Consider the following 24413-nt stretch of genomic DNA (forward strand, 5'->3'; position numbering starts at 1 on the left):
AGGCACCCTATCTGACCTGGCACCAACTGACACCCGGCTGTCTACAGCTTTCCATAAGCCCTTGCCAAAGTCTCACACTCCCCAACAGGCCCATGGACTCAGCAGTAGTTGGAGATCGAGTCACTGGGTAGATTACAGAGTTATCCCAGCCTCCATCTTGCCCAACCCCAACCTTGGGTGCATTGACTTCCCAGTGAAACAGAACATTAAATGACATTTTAAGTACAGTGGTACATCTTCTCAGAGACGGTATTTGGCTATAATATGCTGCAAATTTAAAAATGTGCATATACTTTGCCTCTGCACTTTCATTTCTAGGAGATCATTTGAGAAATGTACAAATATATATGCACACGGATGCTCCTTAGTCTGGTTTATAAGAGAAAAGTTGGGAACAAACTAAATGTCTGTTACTATGTATCAGCTGAATACATTATGATCTACTGATGAATGAAATATCCTGCATCATAAACATGATGCACAAAAATATCACAAAAGATGTCCACAAGCTACTATATCATTGACTAAATAAAGCTGTCTATATGATGTAATCCATATATGTAAGTACATGCAGATAGACTATACAGAGAGAGATGACTGGAAGGATCCTTATGGAAGTTTTAACTTACTACCTGGCTCTTGAGATTTGGGGAAAATTTTCCTCTGTACTTCCTATTTTTCTTTACAGTTGGAACACTTCACGCTAAGTGTGTTGTTAATATCAGGAAAAAATTATTATCATTTTGAAATAAAAAATAATTTTATTGGAAGCCTTGGAAGGGAAAAAGAGTGGAGATCTCTCCAAACAGTTGAAATGAACTTTTAAGTGGGTGCGCACTAGTCACACACATCCTTCCCAACTCACTGACCAGATAGGAAGTGCTCAACACGTGTGGACCAGTTCCCTGCTAGCTGCCAGGTAACCAGTACCTGAAGCAACATGGGGATTCTACAGAGTGAGAGTCATAAGGAAGCTCTATCCTACGCGATTTGGAATGGAGGCAAAGGATGTGTCCTATTGCCATCTGTAATGTTCACTGCCCAGGACCCATCCATATACTCGGCAGTCAGCAGCTGATGAACATTCCAACCATTATTAAATAACGCTTCTCTCGATTTCAAATATAGTCTTTGCAGCTTCCTCTTCCTTACTACTTCTAACTACAGGGGAACATGAAAACCTGAAAACCGTCTGAGTGTGGTGGCTCACACCTGTAGTCCCAGCACTTTGGGAAGTACAGGTGGGTGGATCACTTGAGGTCAGGAGTTCAAGTCCAGCCTAGCCAACATGATGAAACCCCATCTCTACTAAAAATACAAAAATTAGCCAAGTGTGGTGGTGCACACCTGTAATCCCAGTTACTGGGAAGGTTAAGGCATGAGAATCGCTTGAACCTGAGAGGTGGAGGTTGCAGTGAGCCACGATCACACCACTGCACTCCAGCCTGGGTGACAGAGCGAGACTCTGTCTCAAAACAAACAAACAAACAAAAAACACTGAAAAACCTAACCCCTGCAGAATGCAAGAGTCAGATTTTGAGACCATTCAGTCCCATGTTCTCATTTTATAGAGCAGGATACTCATTCTGGAGAAAATAATTCAAGTTGGCTATTGACAGAGTCTGGATTAGAACCACAGTCTTCCAGCTCAAAGCCCTGTGTTCCCTTCGCTTTCCTCACAGTCATGCCCTTGTTTGGGGCCCATGCTTTCTCTTGTTTGGACTACTGCAATAGTCATCAAGTAAGATTTTCCTCCCATCCTCCCATCTTCTCCATGCTAAGTCACATACCCTGGCACTAGAGAATCTCTCCAAACACTGAACTGCCCTGCCCATATATTTCCCCTGAATAAATCCCTTTAAATGTTCCTCATAGACTCCAGGACAAAATCCAGACTCCCCTGCATCTCACATGAGCCTTTTGCACATATTCATGGACCACAGCGGCACCCTGAAGAAATAATCTTTCACACACGACAGCTGGAAATACTTCATGTTCCTTTATTGTCAAGTAAATGAGGGTTTCTTCCAAGGGACTATCCTGTAACTACTTAATTTAAGGATTAACTAAATCCGGAAGTGCTAATCAGCTCCTGAAAACACAAGCAACATTCTAGACAGGAAGCTCACGGAAGCCAACAAGAAAAGCACTCACGCTCGGTATGCCTGCCTTCCCCTTGGAACCTCATACATGGTAGGACCTCAGTAAACACTACTTGCCAAATAAATAGACCAAGTAATAACCAGAAGTGGAGAGGTTAAACTAATACAATGGGCAGTGAAGAGAAAAGCTGTTTTTCATTTTCTTAGACCCCTTAGAACTGAAAAAGACTCTGAGTTTGTCCAATCCAACTCCCTCATTTCACAAGGAAGGCATCTGAAGCTCAGAGAGACCAAGTGACCACCCTGAAATCCCACAGCACGTTCATGGGAGAGTTAGGACTGTACCTGGAGCTTCTGACGGTTTCCACTGTGCCATACTGACTCTCCAGGCAAGTCTAAGGTAATGCTGGCAATAATGCACAGAGCTCTAGGCACAGGCTCCTCTAGAAGGTGCCAGACTGCACACAGGCTGGGGCACGAGGTGTACAGCTAATCATTCCCAGAGAGATTTACCTGAGCTTCCAAAAGGTTTTTTTCTTTTCTTTTTTTTTTTTTAATATTGAATTTTTTGGTGAAGAGTGTCTCAAGTCAGGAGCAGACACATTTGTGTGCCCCCCTCCCCCTCTTCCCTCCTTTATTCTTCTCTTCCAGCTGGGTTCACTGGAGGAGCATTGTACGGTGCCCCTGCTGGGTCTACAAGGCCCCTTTTCGGTTCAATTAATGAGCCATAAATAACCCAATGAAGGTGTCAACAAAGAGGGTAATTTATCATACCTTGTCAGGACGGTGAGCCTTGTGAGGCAAGCGCTCATTCACAGTCTGGTACAACATGTTAAGATTTATTCCTGGCCAGGTCCTCCTCCTCCAGCCCTCCCTCCCCCCACCAAAATTTATCTTCCACAGGAATCCTCACAGGTGTGCTGCTTTGACAAATAAGCTATGAAGTCTGGTATTCATCACTGGCTGGTCTTTGTTGGGAGGAAGGCAGCGGGAAATAAATTTATTTTAGAGGGAAGGTACTTGTGATTCAAACACACTCAAGGGGAGCAACGAGGTTATTTCCATCCTCCTGGTTCTGCAAAAGGAGAGAAGGAGATAACGCTAGGACAGCCACTTTCTTCAGTTTTTACTACTTGATGGAAGAACAGCCAGGACTTTACTGAGATGGCGCCCTTAGCTGCCAGTCTGGAGGCTCCGGTCACATTCTCTTGAAAATGTTGGGTTGGGAACTCTTACAGTGGAGTAGAAAGTGCTACAAGACATCTGATATGCCCACAATCGCCATACCAGGAGGTTTTCCTGCTTCACTCTTCAACTTCTGGCTTCCCTCGGAGTGCTGATCCTGAAATGTGAGTTTGCATAACAGCCATCTGGGAGTGCTTGCTAAAACACAGATTCCCAGGCCTCCCCTCCGGCCCCCGGAGATACCGACCTGGGAGGTCTAGGGAGGAGCCCAGGAATGCGTATTTTGACAAGCTCGCCTCCATTCTTGCCTTCAGATGCATATGGTTTATGGAGCACATTCTGGACCAACACATGCTCCGGTGCATGCATTTGAACTTTCTGCAATGATGGAAATGCCCTCTATTTGTGTTGCTTAATACTGTGGCCACTGGTCTTTTGTGACTACTGGCCCCTTGAAATGTGGCTAGTGTGAGAGACGAATGGAATTTCTTAATAGTATTTAATTTTAATTTATTCAAATGTATGTAGCCATGTGGCTAGTGGCTACCCTTTTAGATGGTAGAGCTCTAGCCCATCCCTCTGCATTCTGCATTTTGCATTCTGCAGAGTAGATACAGACGAAAAAGCTCAACATAAGACCTGATATGCCAGTCTCCTTCTACTCCCCATTTTCCAGCTACGAAATACTGCAAGTCCCTGGGGTGTGCCTTATTTAGTCATTTCTAAACAGGAAGAGGGAGGAGCATATCCTCCCACCTCCACTCCCAAGGTCTATATAAGCAGAGAGACAGAAAGATCCAATTTCTTAAGTGCCTTCCATGTGGGACGGTGGGGGTCCTCTTTGAGAATTACATATGGTCTCCCAATACAGGGAGGGAAGACAAATACACAAGTGACGCAACACCAGGTGGCCCACTATGAAGCTGTAAAAAAAACTCCTATAGATGCAAAGTGCCAGGAGTCCTCAGCCTCCCCTAGCAGATGTGAACACTTCCAGACACCAGCCATTCCCTCCCCACTTTGGAATTAATGCGACGGCCTCGTAGTTCATTGTGCCCAGTTCACTGAAGGAAGTTAGACTTCTGAATTCCTTCCTTGAAGGGTCCAAGGTAGGTTTCCCACTGTCTGCCCTGTGGAGATGGGACCCAACTCTGTGGTTACACTTTGTATGTGGTGACTGTCACCACCTGCTCAACTGCTCACCTGTAGACTGTGAGGTCCATGAGGACAGATTCCCAATCATTTATCTCTAAACCCAGAGACCGACCCTGGTGGGGCAAAACCAGTATGGCGTCACATCTGCCTATATGAGGCCTCTTACGTCTTGCTTAAGGCTGCAAGTAGCCCTTGAAAAACAGAAAGTGGTCTGTTCTCTGAGGGTAAAAGGGTGTGGGTGTTCCCTTTCTACAGTGTTATGAGAGGGACTTACCCCTTAAATGTATATTTTAAATGGTAGGGGGAAGACGGGGAAGACCACATGGAAGGGTGACTGGTCCAGGGTCTGGGGAAGAACTCCCTGTCTGTGAGAAAATTCCACCCAGGAAAGAGAAGGTGAGTCTGCCTACAGCAGCAGATAGGCTCCAGGTCCATAAGTGGGGCCAGGCAGGCTTACAGGAGCAGGAGGCATGGAGGCACACTGGGAGGTAGGCTGTTCACTGCCCAGAGGCACAAAGCCCCTGTCCCAGAAGTGGAGGGCAGCCTACAGGCCTCCACTGGATAGGCTGCCACCCACGGACAGCCCCTCCCTGCCCAGGCACTCTTCCTTACTCACTCCTCTGGCTCCACGGGGAAGCAGAATCCCAACTCACAGCTGCAGGGGGAATAGTTGAAGAGAGAATAGGCCTGGCTTCAGCTTCCAGAGAGCTAAGTCCTGCCAATCTCCCAGACTCCTGCAGTCTTTCAAGTCTCCGACATTTGAGGCCTCCTTTCTTCTCATGAAGTGTCCTTATTTTGCCTCTAGAAAGTAGGCACTGGTATCAAGAGTTGTGTGGCTAATGCCAAGACTTAACGTTCCGGAGTGCCTTGCACAGGGCCAAAGCTGCCTCTTCTGGCACACAGAGAGTTCTACAGAAGAGCCCCTTTACAGACCACCAGCCACTGTGAGGACCTCATAAGCAAATGTAAGGGCAGGAAGAGATAGGACATGGTCTGGCAAAAACCTCAGCCTTCTCCCTAAGCTCTTCTGCCTTATGATGCTAATAGCGCAGACTCAAAACAGTTGGCTCAGTTCTCCAGCTAAATATTCATTTCTCCAGCTAAATATCCATTCCTTCAGTATTAACGCCATGTTAGGAAGCCATGTTAAGCCATTGCCTCAACTCGGCACTGCAGCTGAACACAATGAAATGCCAGAAATTAGGGTCTAGAATTTATTGTGGTACCAATTCTAATCCTGAATTCTCAAAGCAATATCTAGAAAGATATTGAATCAAGATATATATATATTTTTTAATGAAGATCGTATATTGGAGGGAGAGGGGCAACTTCTATTTGGAATAACAAGCAGTTTCAGTGTCTTTGAATTCACCTTGAAAACCACACTATGGTATCCTTTGGAGTAGAAAGAATTCATGGTATTTGAAATTTCCAAGATTACTAGCGAGGGGAAAGTCTGAGAGACCTGAGAAAGTGGGGTTGCTTGAGAAGCAGTAAAGCTTCTTAATGAAGAAATGGAGATGCCATGAGCAGCTGCCTTGGACCAGATTCCAAGGTAGTGTCTTGTAAACTCTTTCAGTCACGATTGGGGCTGGATCATTCCGGACCGTCCTACTAAAGAGAAACCATTAAAAATCATTAATTCCTTCAGCTATCACAGTTGCTTGCTCACAGTCACTCATTCATAGGTGAGGAAACTGAGATCTCCCTAAGATCAAATAACTAACAGGTATGTTAAAAAGTTTCATTTGTTTATGTGTTACTACCAAGTGCCAAGTTTCTCCATGTAGTGCAAGGAAACAACTTCTGTGCAACAGCTCGAGATACACAACTTGAGTTTGCCTGAAGTCCTGGCACTGTGAATTGCGGCTCCTTCAGATCTTGCAAGCTACCAGCGATTTGGCGGGGTGGGGAACTGGTTGGGAAACCTCCCAGGAAACCACAGCTCCTGCAAATGACTCAGTAGGTGGTTCTGACTTCTCTGAGTCAGAACCAAGCCCATGGCCCAGCCCCATGCCAAGACTCCCTGGCATTGTTGAGATGCTCTGAGCTTGGCTGGCATGTGATACTGAGGACCTCTGGTGTTTGACTGCAAAGGGATGAATGCTCTTTCTGATAAGGAACCAAGGAGTGTGGAACAGAAAAGCAGCTGAACTCTCTTGGTGGCCTGGCTCTCTCTCTTGCCCCCTCAATCCCTGAAGAGTGTTGATGGCTTGCTACATTGGACAATCTTTGACTTAAAAGCTTACTCCTCTTCCTTACCCAGGAGTTTCCAGGTTGCCTCCCACAGTCATGAACTTGTAGATACAGAATGCTTAGTTCTAGCATTGATTCTGCTGCTTCCCAGGGCTGTGACCCTGAGCAAGTCTCCTACTGTGGGCCTCAAGTATTACCCATCCCAATTTCATCAGCTGCCCAGTTGTCCTCTAGTGCCATGATGATCATACTAATCTCCCAACCCAAATTCTCCACTGGCTCCTACTGCCTATGGAACCATGTCCAGACTTCTTAGCCTGGTATTCAAATCCCAATCTATCTTTTAAGCCTCAGCTTCCTCTATTATTCTCCCTATAGCCTACATTCTCAGCAAATTGGACCACTTACTCTCCCTAAATGCACTGTGTATTTCCCGTCCCCTATGCCCTTGCAGTGGCCTTTTCTTGAGATGCCCTTTCCTTGCCTCTGGAAATTTTGCCTATGCTTCCACGCTCAGATCAAATGTGACCTCTTCCTCCAATCAGCTTCCCCAGATCATCTCTTGTGAAGCCCCCTTGATCTCTCACATCACACTTTGTTGGTGCCTTCCTAGTGACACATAGAACACATTGTTCTGAATTGCAGGCATTTGTGTGGATGACTTCTCTCTCCTCCTGGATGGCATACTCCTAAAGGAGGAGGGCTGGGGGAGGATGTCTTATTCCCCTTTCAATTTCCCATCACGCCAGGGTATATAAATCTGTTCTAATGAACAAATGAATGAATTTAGAAAATCTAGATGGATGTTCTAAAATTATCTACAGCTGTGGTATTTCATACCAGAGGTGGCTACACATCAGTAATAAAAACCAGCCCAGACACAAGCTTTTCATACAGGAAAAAGCAGAGGCACTGGTGCGATCCATTCTGTTGGCCATGAAATGTCTTTGGGTGTGTGCACACAGACTCCCACAAACCAGATGCAACATCTGCTTTTGAAGGGCCCAGAGAGGCTGGGCTCCCTCATTTCTCAATGTGATGAGAAGCGCATTGGAGTCTTGCAGCTGACAGTCGTTCTGGTAAAGAAACACCTACTTAGCATAGCCCCAGCTCCAGCTCCACACCACATGCATCAACAGGGGTGGGTCACAGTGCCCTCTTGGCAGTAAGCCAGGAGGAGATTTGAGGTTTGGTTTTGCTATGCTCAACAGGCAGTCCTGATCTACATTAACAAGGTTTCTGCTTCGTGTGACTAGCTAACAAGGAGACTGCTGCCTGCCTCATGCAGGGAGACCTTTCCCAAAGCTTGGCACCTGCCCTATGCTGGCCCAGTGGAGGCCAAATGGGGGAGCAGAAAGGAAGACATTGCTGAAGTTCTCTTTTCCACTTTCCTTCAAGAGATTAGACCAGTATTCTCAAACTTTAGCAAGGGTCAGAGTCCTCTGGAGGGCTTGTAAAAAGAAAACACAAAAACACAGATTGCTGGGCCATTACTCCAGAGTATGTGACTTAGTAGCTCTGGGATAACTCTGGGATAAGGCCCAACAGTTTGCTTTTTTTTTTTTTTTTTTTTTTGAGAGGAGGTCTCACTACGTGACCCAGGCTGGTCTTGAACTCCTGGCTTCAAGCAGTCCTCTCTCTTCAGCCTGCTAAATTGCTGGGATTACAGGTGTGAGTCATCACACTGGCTCCAGAATTTGCATTTCTAACAAATCTCCAGGTGATGCTGATGTTGCCTGTCTGGGAGCCACACTTTGAGAACCACTGTATTGCCTACCCAAAGAAAGGCAAATGAAAGCCATCAAGCCATCACTGGCTGGACAAGAGGTGTGACTGTCTCCCTGCCTTCAGGCTCTGCTCCATTACAATCTGTCCTCTACTTTGCCACAGAAAGCACCTTTCTAAAGCACACATCCACCTAAGCCATTGGCTGAATTGCCTGTTCCATGCCTATAAAATACAAACTCCACAGCCAAGCTTATGTGGACTAAGCCATTAACTGTGTGCCAAGCACTGTTCTAAAACCTCTACACATTATTAGCTCATTTAATCCACATAATTCTATGCAGTAGGTACTGTTATTATCCCCATTTTAGAAATAATGAATCCCACAGGGGGCCCTCAGGAAATATTTTCTGAATGAATGAATAAAAAGATGCTCACAAGCATTTACACTGTGTACTACAGAGGACGATCTCCACGCCAAAGGAAACCATCAAAAAGTGAAGAATTGGCTTGCCAACCAGTCATTTGTTCCTGCACTACACCAAATAACCCGTTTGCCTGTAATTGGCTGGATATTCTGGCTTTGTGTAGACATCTCCTTGCTGGGAGAAAAGCCAGAGTTAATCCTTCACAAAGGGTTGTTTAATAATAACCAGCAACTGGAGGAGAGCAGAAAAGAACACAGTGATCCCACACAAGCTGAGGAAATTGGACTGTTCAAACTCACAGCGTCCATGGTGCCAGTAAGGGCCCTTGGTGTGGCCTGAGGTTTCTTAATTTTTATTATAAAAATAGAACATGAATATGTCTGTCCTGATTATCACCACCAAATGCACCAGTGAAAACATCTATGGCTACACATTACTCTAATGCAACACTAATGCTTACATTGGAACCGAAAATCAGGTCATCGTCGACAGTCTATAAATGGACAGCCCTCTCCATCCATTACTTATTTATGTTTCCCGCCTTTTGCTTAACCAGCCTTGAGGCCCAAACAGACAAACACACCATACATACAGTTACCAGTCCAGATAAATAAAACATCAGACTCAGATTGGTAGCTTCATCCTTCATTGCTTTGGAGGAGGTGGACTTCAACAGCCAGATGCTGCACAAATGATTGGCAAAGTGTGACCCTTTGAGACCGCAGCAGGAAAAGTCATTCCTAAGGTGTATATCTTCCCAAAAGTTAGCTTTGCCCTTTTTGGAGAACATTCTTGTTTACTGCAGACAGAAGACAATGACTGCAAAATAAGTTTGAGCCCAAATATCTTTGAGTTGGGCAAACTGAGACTGACATTGTTGAATTCATCACCAGTTGAGGTCCAAGGTTTCCCCATGAGGCCTATCCTACAATTACTCAGCCTCAAGGCTCATCATGGTAATATTAGCCATGGGGAAGTCTGCACATTAACGAAACCAGCAGAGTCCCTGTACAAAGTTCCAGCAGAAAAACAATGATGCTAGGACCCAATCCTATCTGATGGCCCAGAGGTATCTATGGCCCTGGGGAAGCCCTTCTGGGTAAATGACTTGCCTTGCTCCTTACAGTCTTCCTTCTGTCTACTCACAGCAGCCCTCTCTTAGCTTGAACAAAGTAGGATGCTTTTACCTAGTTTTCAGCTTAGCCTTGTGCTAGGCAACCTGTGAAGTGGCTCTGATGGAGAGAGCCGGTGCAATTAGCAGCACAGGGCACATTTCCAGAAACAGCCTGGATGGAGAAACAGAGGGCACCCTAGAACACCTGTCAGAGCTTCAACCTCTGCTCAAAAGTCTCCACCTTCTTTGTCCACAGTAGCTACAGAAGTGAAGATGTTTGCCTCGGCATCCTCTCCATCACCATCACCACTGCCTAGCCCCCAAACAGGGATCACAGTAGTCTATCCACCCCTGAGAGCGACTGTGTGCAGTCACCAGCAAGGATGGTTCTGCCAGAGTGACGGGCACTGCCTGTGACCATACAGTGGCAGCGGTCAAGAAACAAGCCCTTCTCCTCAACACTTCTTTTTTTCCTTTGTGCTGAGAATTAAGTACCTCTTAGCTAGTTAGAAGAACAAGCAGTTATTATTGATGAAATGTGTAAGACAGACGTTTTGTTAGGGGCAGAGGAGAAGATGGCAGAAATCTCCACTCGCTGAGGACTGTCTCTAAAACCACTCAAATCAAACCACTTCAACAAGTATACGGCACTGTGCTGAGGTAAGGGATGGTCATTAGATAAGAGAAGTATTAGATCTTATGCTCTGTGAAGGAAAGGGGTATAGGTCTTATATTTTTTTTATCCAGCGATAACAACTGCAAACATGTACTTAACGTGTGCTGGGCACCGTGTGGAGTGCTTTATGTTGGATTATCTCATTTCATCCTCACAGTTTTATGAGGAATATACCCTTATTACCAACCCATTTAATGGATGAGGAAACTGAGGCACACAGTGGGCAAGTGGCAAAGCCAAAGTTAGAACCCAAAAGTCTGACACCAAAACTCAGACTGCCCCCTGTGCCACAGAACCTTTCATGGAGCTCAGTGAGAACTCTAGAACCAGTGTAGGCACTCTCTGAATTCTTCTAGATAGCACCGAGCTGGAGCCTGGTTGTTGTTTAAGAGTATTTACTGTCTGGGTGATTATTCTGGCTCATTTCATAAGGCTTTTATCTTGGTGAGGAAGCACTCACCCTCTTCCAGTTGGAAAGCCAAGGTTTTTCCAACCTTGGGAAAATCCTGCCTCATTATGCCATGAGTTACCAAACAGCACAGGAAAATATTATCGCAGATTTCCTGAAACTGGGTGAGATCATTCAGTTCAAAGCCTGGATAATTCTGTTTTACATGCATCGAGGGCAGAAAAATGTTAAGATCAGTCCTTAGAGCTCATTCTCATCGGTGATTCCACCAATTTCCCAGACTCCAACTTGGGTCTTCCCAGTAGTGTCTGGTACCACCACAGACAGTAAGGTGCAGTGGAGGGAGTTCTGAACCAGAACCCCTGGTTCAAGTTTCAGCTCCAACTACTGTTACAATTTGTGTGACCTTGAACAAATCACCCAGCTACTCTGGCCATCTAATATTATCAGTCAAGTGGGGGTGCTGATATTTGTGATAATGTTACATAAGCTTGCCTACCTCAGAGGCTCATAATTAGGACCAATGAAGACCCTATATGTGAAAACACAGGTTAATATAGATCACAACAACAGTGATAAAAGCTAACATTTCTTTTCTTTTTTCACTTATTACGTGCCAGGAACCTCATGAGGTGGATCACATTATCTGCATTTGCTGGTGAGGAAGAAGAACGAAAGACTCACAGAAATAAAATTAGCAGAAGTAGAATTTGAACCTAGATTTCTAGGTTCAAGAGAGGTTTCTCTAGCTTGTGCACACGAGCTAACATTGCCCTCAAGGGAGTGAAAATTGATTTTTGAGGACAAAAAAGTTGCTGTTTTTATATATAAAGTACAGATGTACATGTTGTACATAAACAAACACATAGTGTATCTGTATCTGTGGTATTACAATCTAATGGGGAGAGTGATTAGAAAAAACAATGTCTAAAACAGGTCTGTAGGAGGCAATAATGAAGACAAATTTGAGAAATACTTGTCTATCTTCACTCTATCATTCCATTTCCCGTAATTAATAAAAATGATCATTATTACCATGACAATGAAGTTTCTGCAGTGGAAGGTTGCATGCTGTATTCGAATACAGTCCCTATGAAGGTGGTGGCCAGTTTAGTTGCCACGGTAGATGATCTAGCTTAGAGGCTGTGTGCAAAGAATTCAAATATCTTCACATTTAAATTCTAAAGGGTAAAACTTCTGCCAATCAAACTTAAAAGGTAATGTGTCATTAATGCTACTCACTCTACACCCCGGATACAGGTACATGTTTAGAGCAATTTACACAAAGTAGAGGAGGGAAACACTCACTTAAACATTTTCAATAAGAAGGAGGTAAGGAGGATAGCTTGAGGCCAGGAGTTCGAGACCAGCCTAGGTAACACAGTGAGACCCCATCTCAAAAAAAGGTTTTTTTTTTAATCCTGGGAAAAATAAAAATGGTAATTGGTGCATTTAGAACATTAATACAAATCTGCCTAGATCTACCACTGGGGATACAGATTGCTTCTTTTCTTTTGGCTACTGAAAAAAAACTGAGATTTATGTGTAACTTCCAAGTAATATCGGTGAATTAAATAAAAAGGTACTGGCCCATGCCCTGCTTCTTAAACAAATCAGGCTTCTTCATGCAACCTGCTTCCAGAAACGTGTTAAAGTCCTGTCACCAGCGACGGCTCCATCAAAGTTATTTGCTCAGGCCATTGCTCGCTGGTCCATTTCAACTTGCTATGTCCTGCAGCCATCTTCCTCTCTCCGACCTCTTCGCTCGGCATCGCAGCTCCTGACCTCCACCTGGGCCTTCTCACTCCCACTTTCCACTTTGCCCTTAGCGCTCCCTCGGAGACTTCTTGTCATTCCAGTCATGGATTCACTCACTCACTCACTCACTCATTCATTCATTCATTCCATTCACTGTATTATATTCAACAAACTGTGACCTTGTTCCCACCATGAACCACGCATTCTTTCAGCATGGTAGCCCTGCCTCTCGGGTCTGAGAGGTCCAACCATCTGGGCCAGCCTTGTCCCGATTCTCTACTGGACAAAGGGGGCCGGAGAGGAGGGGCTTGCAGTCATCAGCGACTTCATTTTGTACAAATTGCCTCTGAGGTGTTCTTCTGACTGGAGCACGGCAGGGACGCACGTGCTCACTTGCAACTCCGGGCCAGGCTGGTCCTGAGGTACCTGTGATAATCAATCCAGTTGCCACAGCGGCCGTAAGTGTTCATTTACCACTCTGCGACCTGGAGCAATAATATATTATGCCTTTCGCATAGGAAGCCGTGCCAGCCTCAGCACAGGGCCGCCGTGTCGGCCATCAGTCACCACTCCCCTTCACAACCTTTTGTTCCCCGCTCATTATGGTGAATTATAACGGGGGACAGCACATTTTTCAGGAGAGTTTCTCCTGTTAAGTCTGAGAGCTAACTCTTCCCGGGTTGTTCCAAGTCGGCTGTGCTAGCCCCGTGCCCCTGCAATGTTGAAGCATGGGACAGTGCCGTTCACTGGACTTCCCTCTTTTCCCTCCTCTTGCACTTAGAATGGCTGAAAAGCAGGGTGTGTGCACATGTCTACAAGGCAAGATAAAAAACCACCCCAGTGTATTTACTATAAATATTGGATACTGCATTTTGTTGCACTCTGTCATGTCCTCCAAGGCCTGTCCTGGAGGTAAATTACATTACAGCACACTAAATAGGCCATCATGTCAGCTTTGGGCCTTGGCATTGCTACTTCAAGATGAGTAGATCACTTCCAAAGTCACGCATGGGAGGATCAGGGGCCAACACCTCCAACCCTATCAGCATTTTTTGAAAATGTTTCACTATAACAGTGAACATTCTTAGAACAGTGAACATTCTAAGATCCTATAGAGGCTGGGTCACAAGATTAGATCACTAAAAGAAATTAAAGATAAAACTGTTGGCTAACATGATTTCCAATAGCCCCAAACCAGAAACAACCTCAAAGGCCATCAACCGGTGATGAACAAACAAACTGTACATCCATACGATGGAATACTATTCCAATAATAAAAAGAAATTAAATATTAATACATGCAACGACATGGATGAATCTCAAAAATATTTGCTAGGTGAAAAAAGTTGAACAAAAAAGACTATGTATTATATTACTGTATTTAGATAAAATTCTAGAAAAGGCAAAATGCAGACACACAAAGCCAATCTGCTGGAAGCCAGACGCCAGGTTGTAGGGGGAAGGGATTGAGAGCCAAGAACCCGAGTGAGCATTTTAGGGTGAGGGAACTGTCCTATGTATTGTTTCTGATGGTGGTTATGATTATAAACAATAACCAAAATTCACCTAACTGTATCCTTATAACTGGTGGATTATATTGTATGTAAATAATATTGTAGTCAGCCTGTAATCCCTGCACTTTGGGAGGCCAAGGCAGATGGATCACGAGGTCAGAAGATTGAGACCATCCTGGACAACATGGTGAAACCCCATCTTTACTAAAATACAAAAAAATTAGCCAGGCATGGTGGCGCGTGCCTGTAGTCCCAGCTACTCGGGAGGCTGAGGCAGGGGAATCGCTTGAACTCAGGAGGCGGAGCTTGCAGTGAGCCAAGTTCGTGCCACTGCACTCCAGCCTGGTGACAGAGCGAGACTCCGTCTCTAAATAAATAAATAAATAAATAAATAAATAATAATATTGTAGTCAGTGGAAGAAAAGGAAAACAAATGTTGACTAAGGAGAATGGCCATGATTTTTCTCCTATGTGATAGTAGACCTGCAAAAGAGAAGTGGTATTGTATAGAAAAACAAGTTATACTCATTAGACAAAAATGAATGAGCCAACCTTGTGAACCTAAGCTTGGAGACACCAAACACTTCATAATTTTTATGACATGGTGATAAGCTATTACATACACCACCCGGAATGGAAGAGCCTTGTCAGTTTCCCTTCAACCACTGGTTAATTCAAGCTGGGTCTAAAAGGCACTAAATTGAGTGTGGTTTCACTTCCTTGGACTTCACGTTCCTTGTCCTTGAAGTGGAAGGGTTGGAGGAAATGGTTGTTAAAGCTTCAAAATGATACAACTGTGCCAGTCTTTGCTCAACTCCAAGCTCTTTAATGTGTTGGCAACTTATGATTCCATTTAGCTATTAGGATCCCAGGGCCAAATCTGGCTTGTCCCAATGTCATTGTTCTCCAGAATGGGGTGAAGGGGCCTAAGACGCTTGGAGGAAAGTCTACCAGTGCCATGGTGAACAGTGGGCCCTCCCAATGAGACAGCCTCGGGCTGAGTTCCCTGTCTGGACACAGCAGCCAGTTTCTCTGATGCTTTCACCCAGAGGTGTTCTTGGAAGATCTCCAGTGTGCTTTATTTTTAGTTCCTTGGTGAGTGCTCACTTTGTATTCTAAGAAAACTTTTAGACCTCAAGACGAGGAATTTTTGATCTCACTTTTTTATGCAATTATGAGTCATTCCACACGTTAGCATTAGCAACCCAAGACCTCCCTCTCCTCACTGATCTATCTTTTTCATCTCTTCAAAGATCCTGGAGGTAAGGAAGGGTTTTAAATGTCTGCCCTTGAAAAGAAAAGATGTGCAAACCGGAAACTGGTGACTAGCACTGCTGTTGTTACCAAGGAATGGTTTTTAAAAGCAGACCTTTTACGAAGATAATTATTCATCTCTGCATTACCCACCAGTCCAGTGAGCAGGCAAATCTCCTATGCAAAAAATCTGCTAAGTCTTCAAGCAAACCCACCTTTCCTAAAGGACTGAATTAAAACTGAATGCATAATATCTTGAGAAGATTCCTCCTAATTTTTTGAAAATACGGAATTTTTTTTTCATGTGATAGATCTGGCTGAAAACTAAAATATCAGTAAAAGCCATAGCTAATCATAAACATAACCATTTATGGAGCCCTTACATAATGGTCAGCTGCTCTGCACGCAGTAGATCTTTCAGACCTTACAAGTAGATGTGGAAACTGAGTCTTAGTGAGTTCATGTCTCAAGGCCAAGGCTGCCTAGCCTGTAAACAGCAGAGCTGGGATATACACCCGAATCAGACCAAATCCCCAATCAGTGCTCTTCCCCCTACTGCTTATTGTCAAATTCCAGAACCCGGTTTCCGTTTACATTTCCATTCATAAGGCAAATTATGTGTGTTAAGCAAGATGTTTGGTAATTATTTGTCCATGGATAAAAAGGTGTATGTTTAGGTTTCTTGTATCTTATACTTTGCTTCACATTAGGGATGTAGCCTCAGGCATACGTTCATGTGAGCAGTGACCTGTAATCAGTTTATAAGATTATCACTTAAAAGAATTTTCCTGTTCCTGATGATACTTAGAGATTGGCTGTTAGAACGCCGTGTGAACGTTATGTGCATATACATACAAACATGTTTTCTCTTTATCCTTGATCTTCCTATCCCCCTTCAAAACAAACACCGTCTTTAATCTTTAGGTTTATGTGTAAAAGTGATAATACAGACATACCCTGGGATGGGGGTGGGGAGGACACAGGAAACTGGGCATAAGGAGAGATAATAAGACACAATTCCAAGGCTGGCCTTCGCTGGCCTTACACATTCTGGAACAAATAAAGCTAACAATATTATCAAGCCCACGAAGCCCTGTTAGAGTTGAAATTGCAGCTCATTGAAGGTCAAATTTATTAGATTTTCTTTTCTGCCTTTGTAGAGTCGTTGAATAACAACTTTCTATTTTTAGCATGAACTCTCCTTTGTAATTGCTTCACCCAAATCAAGAAAGCTGGAGTCAGGGTACCTGTATCCATCTTTGCTGGCATCATGTTCTAAATCAAGCCCAAGTAGCTATGCATAGCAGCATCTTCTTATTTTGAGACTTGGCCCTTCAACTAGTGGTTTAGAAAGAAAGGTGACTTTGCTAGGATGTTGGGGCGAAAACCAGGGTGCTGAGGAAGACTGCAAGGTTCTGCAGGACATTTTAAAAGTACATAGTCAGGTTTGGGGTTTAACCTCTCACGTGTCTTTCTTAATTTTTTTTTTTTTCACTTTTAAAGTTAGCTTAGGAATGTCAATTCTGATTCTATTCAATCTTGTTCTGGCTCTTGTAGTCACTCTTCTGAGGCACTCTTGTTCTTTGCTGTAATCAAGGTCATACTTAAAAAGAGATGTTATTTCTTGATCAGGGTTTCGAGAGGATTACATTTTCAATGTGAAGGTTCAGCCACAGTTTTACAGGACTGTACTAATGAGAATAAGACAGAAGGTCTTGGCCCAATGTGGACCCGCATTCAGTTCTGTTCTCCAAGGATGACATCTTTAACCTCAGCCAGTTATTTTGCAAAAGTGAGTAATGGGTCAGCTGGGCATGGTGGTTCATGCCTATAATCCCAACATTTTGGGAGGCCAAGGTGGGCGGATTGCCTGAGCTCAGGAGTTCAAGATCAGCCTGGGCAACACGGTGAAACCCCATCTCTGCTAACATACGAAAAAATTAGCTGGGCGTGGTAGCGTGTGCCTGTAATCCCAGCTACTTGGGAGGCTAAGGCAGGAGAATCGCTTGAACCCGGGAGGCGGAGGTTGCAGTGAGCCAAGATCACGCCACCGCACTCCAGTATGAGCGACAGAGCCAGACTCCATCTCCAAAAAAAAAAAAAAAAAAAAAGGAAGTGAGTAATGGGTCAAAGGGGACCAGATGAGAGCATAAGTGAGCATAAATCTATCACTTCTATTAGCTAAACAAACCATAAAATGGAGTGCTTTTGCCATAGTCAGTCAGTCGTCCATTACCATGACAGGAAACATCACACATATGCTCTCATATGAGTTGTCCATCTGTCAAAGAATTTGTATAAACCGAAGAACAGTAACATGCACTGAACGTGAAAAGCACCTGGGGAGTTTTAAAAATTCCTGAGGCCCAGGCCACCCTGGTCCCACCTGGCAAGTCTGATGTAACTGGTCTGAGATGGAGCATGGGCATCAGTATAATTTAAAAGCCCCAGGAAGATCCTTCGGTGCAACTAGAGCTAGAACCACTGGTCTAGACCCAGTCGGCCACAGTGAACACTGTACTAAGGGCCAGGGACTCTGCACAAACTGCCTTAATGGGTGGAGTTCCAGGTGGTAAAAACCCAGAAAACTGTATACAATAAGCAGCACAGGGCGAGGTGCGGTGCCTCAAGCCTGTAATCCCAGCACTTGGGGAGGCTAAGGCAAGTGGACCACCTGAGCTCAGGAGTTCAAGACCAGCTTGGGCAACACGGTGAAACCCCATCTCTACCAAAAATACAAAAAATAAACAATTGGCCAGGTGTGGTGGCAAGAATCTGTGATCTCAGCTACTTGGGAGGCTGAGGTGAGAGGATTACTTGAGCCCGAGGGGCAGAGGTTGCAGTGAGCTGAGATCACACCACTGTACTCCAAAAAAAAAAAAAAAAAAAAAAAAAAAAAAAGGCAGCCTGATGCTTCCCATATTCCCAGAGGGCAATAAACCATTTCCAATAATCGTCCCTGTAGAAGGATAGAAAATGTCAGCAACAAGAGTGACACTTAAAATGGCACCCCAGACCCCTGTGGTTGAGATGCTGCACGCCCAGCATGGTCTGACTTCCCACTGACTGACCTAGGCATAGACCAGGTGGAGGATGCAGACATAACAAGGTTTCCACAGGGTCCATGGCTCGGAGATATAACAGATGCCCGATAGGAGCAAAATGAAGGACTGAAACAAAAACAAACAGGCCACTTTGGTTTTAGAGCACAAAAAGCTAGGAGCTGATTGGCTTAAGAGCAGAGAGGAGGAAGGCTATAGTTTAATATAACCAGCAAATCCAGCAATGTGGGGCTGGACAACCCCATGTAGACAACCTATAAAATATAATTTCCCTCCCCACCCTCTCTCTGAAAATCCAAACTCATGATCACATAAACTGCACAAATCATGGGAAAGAACAGGAACTCTCATCTCTCTTTTTAAAGGAAAATATGTATTCCAAGGTTCCTGTTGGCATGAGCTGGGTATGACAGGGCTGGTATCTCGGGGGACGAGGCACAATGCTGGCTTCTTGCATGGAGGCAGGTGGTGCCAACTGGCCAGCACGCCAGGTTGGCTCTCTTCCGGGACACAGTGGCTTGCCTGAGCTCCTGTCAGGGGAACGTTGTTATATCGTGGCTGCTGCAGACAGGAAGATGACGGAAAGGATAAGGCTCTCTAGGCTACAACTACTGAGAACAGTACTTGTTAGAAAAAATATTTTTCACCATTAGGGGAGGAAAACGGCTCTTTCTCCAAATTCCTCCCATTTGCTCCCGCTCCCCCGCCATGCATAACAATATGTTCTATTCAGAAGTAGTGTTAGAAATAAAGGATTGCAGACAAAACTGTATTTTGGAAAAGGGAAAATAACTGGTTCACTCAAGGGACACTTTTTTGGCAAACCCAAGGCAACTCACATTGGTACATATGCTTGTCTATCACACTGCACATGATGAGACCTGAAATCAAGAGGTCGCTTCTGTTTGCGGGAAAGCCAGAATCACTCAATTGGCCAGAAGAGCCAGAAGCCAGCCAGCCTATCAACCTAGTTTTTAATCTATGAGGCAGAATCTATTCCCTGACTTTTTCACCCAGGTGATGATGCTCATAAGTTCTTCCAGCAGCTGGGCAGACTGACGAGTCAGGAATGCAGCAGGTTCCCCACCCTGAGTTCAGGCTGGGCTCACTCTAGGACTCAGGCAGGTTATATGCAGGAGAAACCAAGGAACCTCCAGGAGGAAGATGCATTCCAAGGGGAGAGTGAAGCCAAGTGCACCTTTCTGAATCAAAGATAATGAGCCAGGATCAGAGGGTGTGCTGAGGGCGATTCTGCACAGCATCCCCCACCCCGCCTGTCCTATGTCCCATGGGAGAGCAGCTGCAATTGCATGGATGAATAAAACCAAAATGGAACAAAAAAGGGTCATTTTCCAGAAGTCATGGGTAGCACCTGGCTAGCACAAAGTGCGGTCTTGGGTGCTGTGCTGCCTGCAGCCTCAGCAGTGGGAGCTGGTACCTAAACGAGGTATTGGGAAGAGTTGCAGCAGTAATGGCATCATTAACAGGCAGGGCATGGGGCCTTGGGGTCTCGGGGGCAGCTATTTGTGGGCATCAGAAGTGGCATTAGTGCTATCCACAGACAGCAACACCGCCCCTATGACCACCTGTGGGCATCTATAGTGTGGATGATGCCTTGATGATTTCCTTGGATGTCATGGCTAAGCCGTTGTTTTTGGTAGTCTGCAGCTTCTGAAGATGTTACTGAGAGCCACAAAGAAAGCAAAGACAGCTAAGAGAACCAGGTCACGTGAGACATGCCCAACATGCCCAGATTGCTTAAAAGGCATTTGAGAAAGGGAGCATTTAAAGTTCTTTCCAGAGGATGGATGGGGACAAAACTAACCTGGAGAGCCTGTTTTTTCTTCCCAGGCAAATATGACTCAAAAAAAAAAAAAAAAAAATCACAGGTATTAAAGAAGAAAAACAAAATGGGATGAAAAAATGTCTCTGCTTTTTCTGGTGATGCAAATACAAGGCATCATCCATTTAAAAGAAACAAATCCACTTTTTCTTTCCACTCCAAAATGCCAACATTTACAAATGAGTTATAGGAGTCACTTCTGGAAGGCAAAATACTCTCCATGGTTCATTTCCTCAGTCATTCAACAAATAGTAACTAAAAATAGATGAAGTTCCCAGCTAGTGCAAATGTCTGTCAGGGATAAATAACAACAAAAACAACAATATATAATTTATGCCAGACTTTTTTACATGAGCAACCTCGTCTAACGCTTATGACCCTACTGTGACAAGTACTATTTTCTCCTAGTTTAAAGATGAGAAAACTGAGGGTTAGACAAGTTATGTGACTTGGTGAAGATAATACAAATATTAAGGGAAAGAACCAGGTCACACATTTGGATCTTCCAATTCTAGCCCTAGATTCTTCCCATCTCCCACAACAAATATAAGATACGGCCCTATTCTATTCTCTGCTTTCAAGAAACAGACACAAACCCATTACAGAACTAGAAACTAGAACCTGTCTCTATTCTCTCCTGGTTCTAAAGGATGGATGCAGAAGAGACTGACACCATAGTTCAGGCAGCAGAGGAATCAATGAAAGCTGGAATTGTCAAGCAGTTGTTCCCGAGTAGGACAGATATAAGGCTCTGAACACGCAAACAGGAAACAGGCAGAGTTAAGTAGAAGTATATTCTGAGCAGTGGACAAGATGAAGAAATATAAGCTTTCTTTCTAACCTGCGCTGGAGTGATGAGATACAGCATAGTAGTGGTGTCCAGTCCTGCATTCTTTCCTTCCCCAACATCTCTGAAGCACCTAGCATGCACCAGGCACCTTGCTACACCCAGAGGCACACACCCCCTATGACATGGTCCCTTCCCCGTGAAGCTCACAGCCTAATGTAGTGAAGCAGCTGAACCCCACGTGATTCCCAGGCCAGCCAAACTGTCTCCTACTATCCATGATGAAAACATCAGAAGTTGCCAGCCCAAATCTTGCCTGGCTTCTCAAATCAGGCTGTTTATCAGCACTGCTTCACAGAGATAAAACCTCTCAATATGGAGCTAAAGGGGAAAAAAACTCAGCACATAAAAATAAACTGCCCAAATCATGTTCCCTCCCCACTCCATTCAGCACCCAGTATCACTACACACGTGAGAATGCCACGCAGCCCTGGACCCGAGCAGCAGAACAGCTGCTGTGTGTGGACACAAAGCACAACTCAGAGCCCTCTCTACTTCTGCTCCAATTGTCGTAGCCTCGTCTGAACTCTGAGCTGGACGCTCCACTGCACGACACAGAGCATGGATCGAGAGAAAGCTTTCTACCCTTCATATTGTCAACTGGTGTCTCACTGCATTTGCCACAGATCCCATGGTGTGGTGTTAGAAATGGTGTTGACACACTCCCACAAATCTTTAGCATTACATTTTCCATTTTGCTCCTCCTTATATCTTTATCTGCACTTGGTTTATAAGTGAAATCAACTGATAAGGCTTCCACTCCATACCATCTGTTATGTGTCACCAACGCTGGTTTTGTAAAAGAGATGAGAAGGATCTAAGACTACTGAAACTTTCACAATCATTTCCAGCTCGGTAGGTTAGAAACTGAATCTTAAGAGTCACTGGACATACTCACAGAACAAGTGGATGGTGAAAACAATTGTTTTATGGAGGTCTGTCTTACGGAGGAGTGCCCTGTTTGGGCCCCAGTGGATTCGGGATTCATCACCTATTGACCTCTGTGGGGGTTTCTACTGGATTTAACAAAAGTGAAATAAGCCTACTGCCAAAAACTTCAAGGGCAAATTCTATTAAACCTTGAAGTTTCAGGTGAAATGCCAAATCTTCTTGAACTATTAGGTTGTTGCAAAAGTAATTACGGTTTTTGCCATTAAAAATAATGATTCCCTAGACTCCAAGACCAGTTATTTCTACTGAGCTCTCCAAGCACTTGAAGGGCCTTATGCAGCTCTCATTACACTCTGAGCAGGACGGTGAGCTTCTTGAGGGCATGGACTTGCTTTATTCCTCTTTGCAGTCATCCAGTAATGACAGACTTTAACTCAATACATACTTACTGAGGAAAACTGGGCATTTTTCTCTAGTTATCTGTTGCATTTACTTACCATATTAACATGGGTTTTAAATCTTTTTAAAAAACCATCTTAAGGCTGGGCGTGGTGGCTCATGCCTGTAATCCCAGCACTTTGGGAGGCCGAGGTGGGCGGATCACGAGGTCAGGAGTTCGAGACCAGCCTGGCCAACATGGTGAAACCCCATCCCTGCTAAAAATACAAAAATTAACTGGGTGTGGTGGTGCATGCCTGTAATCCCAGCTGGGGAGGCTGAGGCAGGAGAATGGCTTGAACCCAGGAGGCAGAGGTTGTAGTGAGTCAAGATTGTGCCACTGCACTCCAGCCAGGGTGACAGAGCAAGACTCCGTCTCAAAAACAAACAAACAAACAAAAACACACTGCAAAGTATATGTATTATTCAAGATCGCTGGCATTCTCTCGTTTTAAAGTACTCATGAACATTAGGAAATACGATAATACATATAAAACATATAGTATATTTCATTACATAGTAAGTACTCAATAAATGTCAGAGAGACCTCCATAAGACCTCCAATTGTTGTCATACATAAGGTTACTCCGGCATTGACTTCACACCTTTAAAAATTCCTGGTTCTGAATGTAATACAAATATTTTTCAAAAGATGCTAAATATTCTTTGGAATTCAACATAATAAGAACTCACATTTATACAGCACAAAAAGATTTTATGAATTGATTTTTACAAAGTTACAACTGCTGTCTTTTGCTGGAGAAGAAATGGAGACTTGGGCCCCACACATGCTCTATTCAAGGTCATCTCAGAGCCAGGGTGGAGCGGAAGGAGAAGGCAGGCCCAAACAAGAATGCTGACTTCCAATCCTAACAGTCCCAGTGCCTCTCTAGTTCTTCCTTGCCGCTTTCCAACATTTTTTTAGTTTATTCATTTTGTGTATTCCACTGAGAAAAGGACAGTTTATAGACGTATATTCTGCAAAGAGGTCAGATGACGTCTGAAATTGCAATAATGGTAGACAAAGCTTTTTAGCAGGATGGTATATTATTGAAAACAGTTAGAAAATAATGAACAACATTGTAATTGCTGGCACAATTTTAAACAAGATTGCTTTACCTGGTTTTGTTTCCTTTCTGGTTAGATAATTTCACCAGCAGGTTTGTAACAAAAAGAAACAGGGCAAGCAGATTCTCTTGCTGGAAATTTAATAGCGTGATATTCAGTGGTGAATAGAATTATTTCTCTTATTTTGATCATGCTTTGCCCACAGTATGAACTCAATAAACACTTGTTCCATCAAATTATTATTACAATAGCTTGTTGCTTTTATTCCACTGGGCAGTAATAATTTTAATTTGTATAATGTTTTATAGTTTACAAAACATATTCTTCATGTATTACCATCTAATTCTCACAGCAATTCCAAAAGGTAGATACTAATTTCTTCATTTTACAAATCAGGAAGCAGAGGCCCAGGTAAGATAGGTAATTGTCCAAGGTCAAAATTGCTCACAAAGCATGACCTGCTAGAAAACAATGGCAATTAAAAAAAAAAAAAACTGGTCTTTTAGGGGAGGAACTATAGCAGAACGGGAAAGTATAGGAGCTTTGAACCAAACCACCCAGGTTCGAATCATGTCTCTATGATGCACTAGCTCTGTGACCATGCACAGGTTTCATAAACATTCTGTGTCTTGGTTTCCTCATGTATGAAATGCAAGTAACAACAATAGCTGCTTAGCAGTATATGAGTTTGTTAGGATGACTTATATAAAGTGTTTGGCATTTATTGAGTACTCATCTTAAGGACTCA

At 44.0% G+C, this 24413-nt stretch overlaps 1 protein-coding gene and 1 long non-coding RNA gene across 2 annotated transcripts in view; both read right to left on the reverse strand.

The window, feature by feature from the left end:
- RORA (RAR related orphan receptor A) overlaps nucleotides 1–24413 on the reverse strand; it is a 1262381-nt gene that overhangs the window by 443604 nt on the left and 794364 nt on the right. The window lies entirely within an intron of this gene.
- The window catches only part of LOC126958750 (uncharacterized), a 60709-nt gene that overhangs the window by 17902 nt on the left and 18394 nt on the right, over nucleotides 1–24413 (reverse strand). The window contains exon 2 of the long non-coding RNA XR_007727282.1: nucleotides 1–24396. This exon is cut by the window's left edge and continues 17902 nt beyond it. This is a non-coding gene — a long non-coding RNA (uncharacterized LOC126958750). The remainder of the gene's footprint in view (nucleotides 24397–24413) is intronic.

Source organism: Macaca thibetana, chromosome 7, assembly GCF_024542745.1.
Source record: "Macaca thibetana thibetana isolate TM-01 chromosome 7, ASM2454274v1, whole genome shotgun sequence".
In the NCBI taxonomy this organism is placed as follows: domain Eukaryota; kingdom Metazoa; phylum Chordata; class Mammalia; order Primates; family Cercopithecidae; genus Macaca; species Macaca thibetana.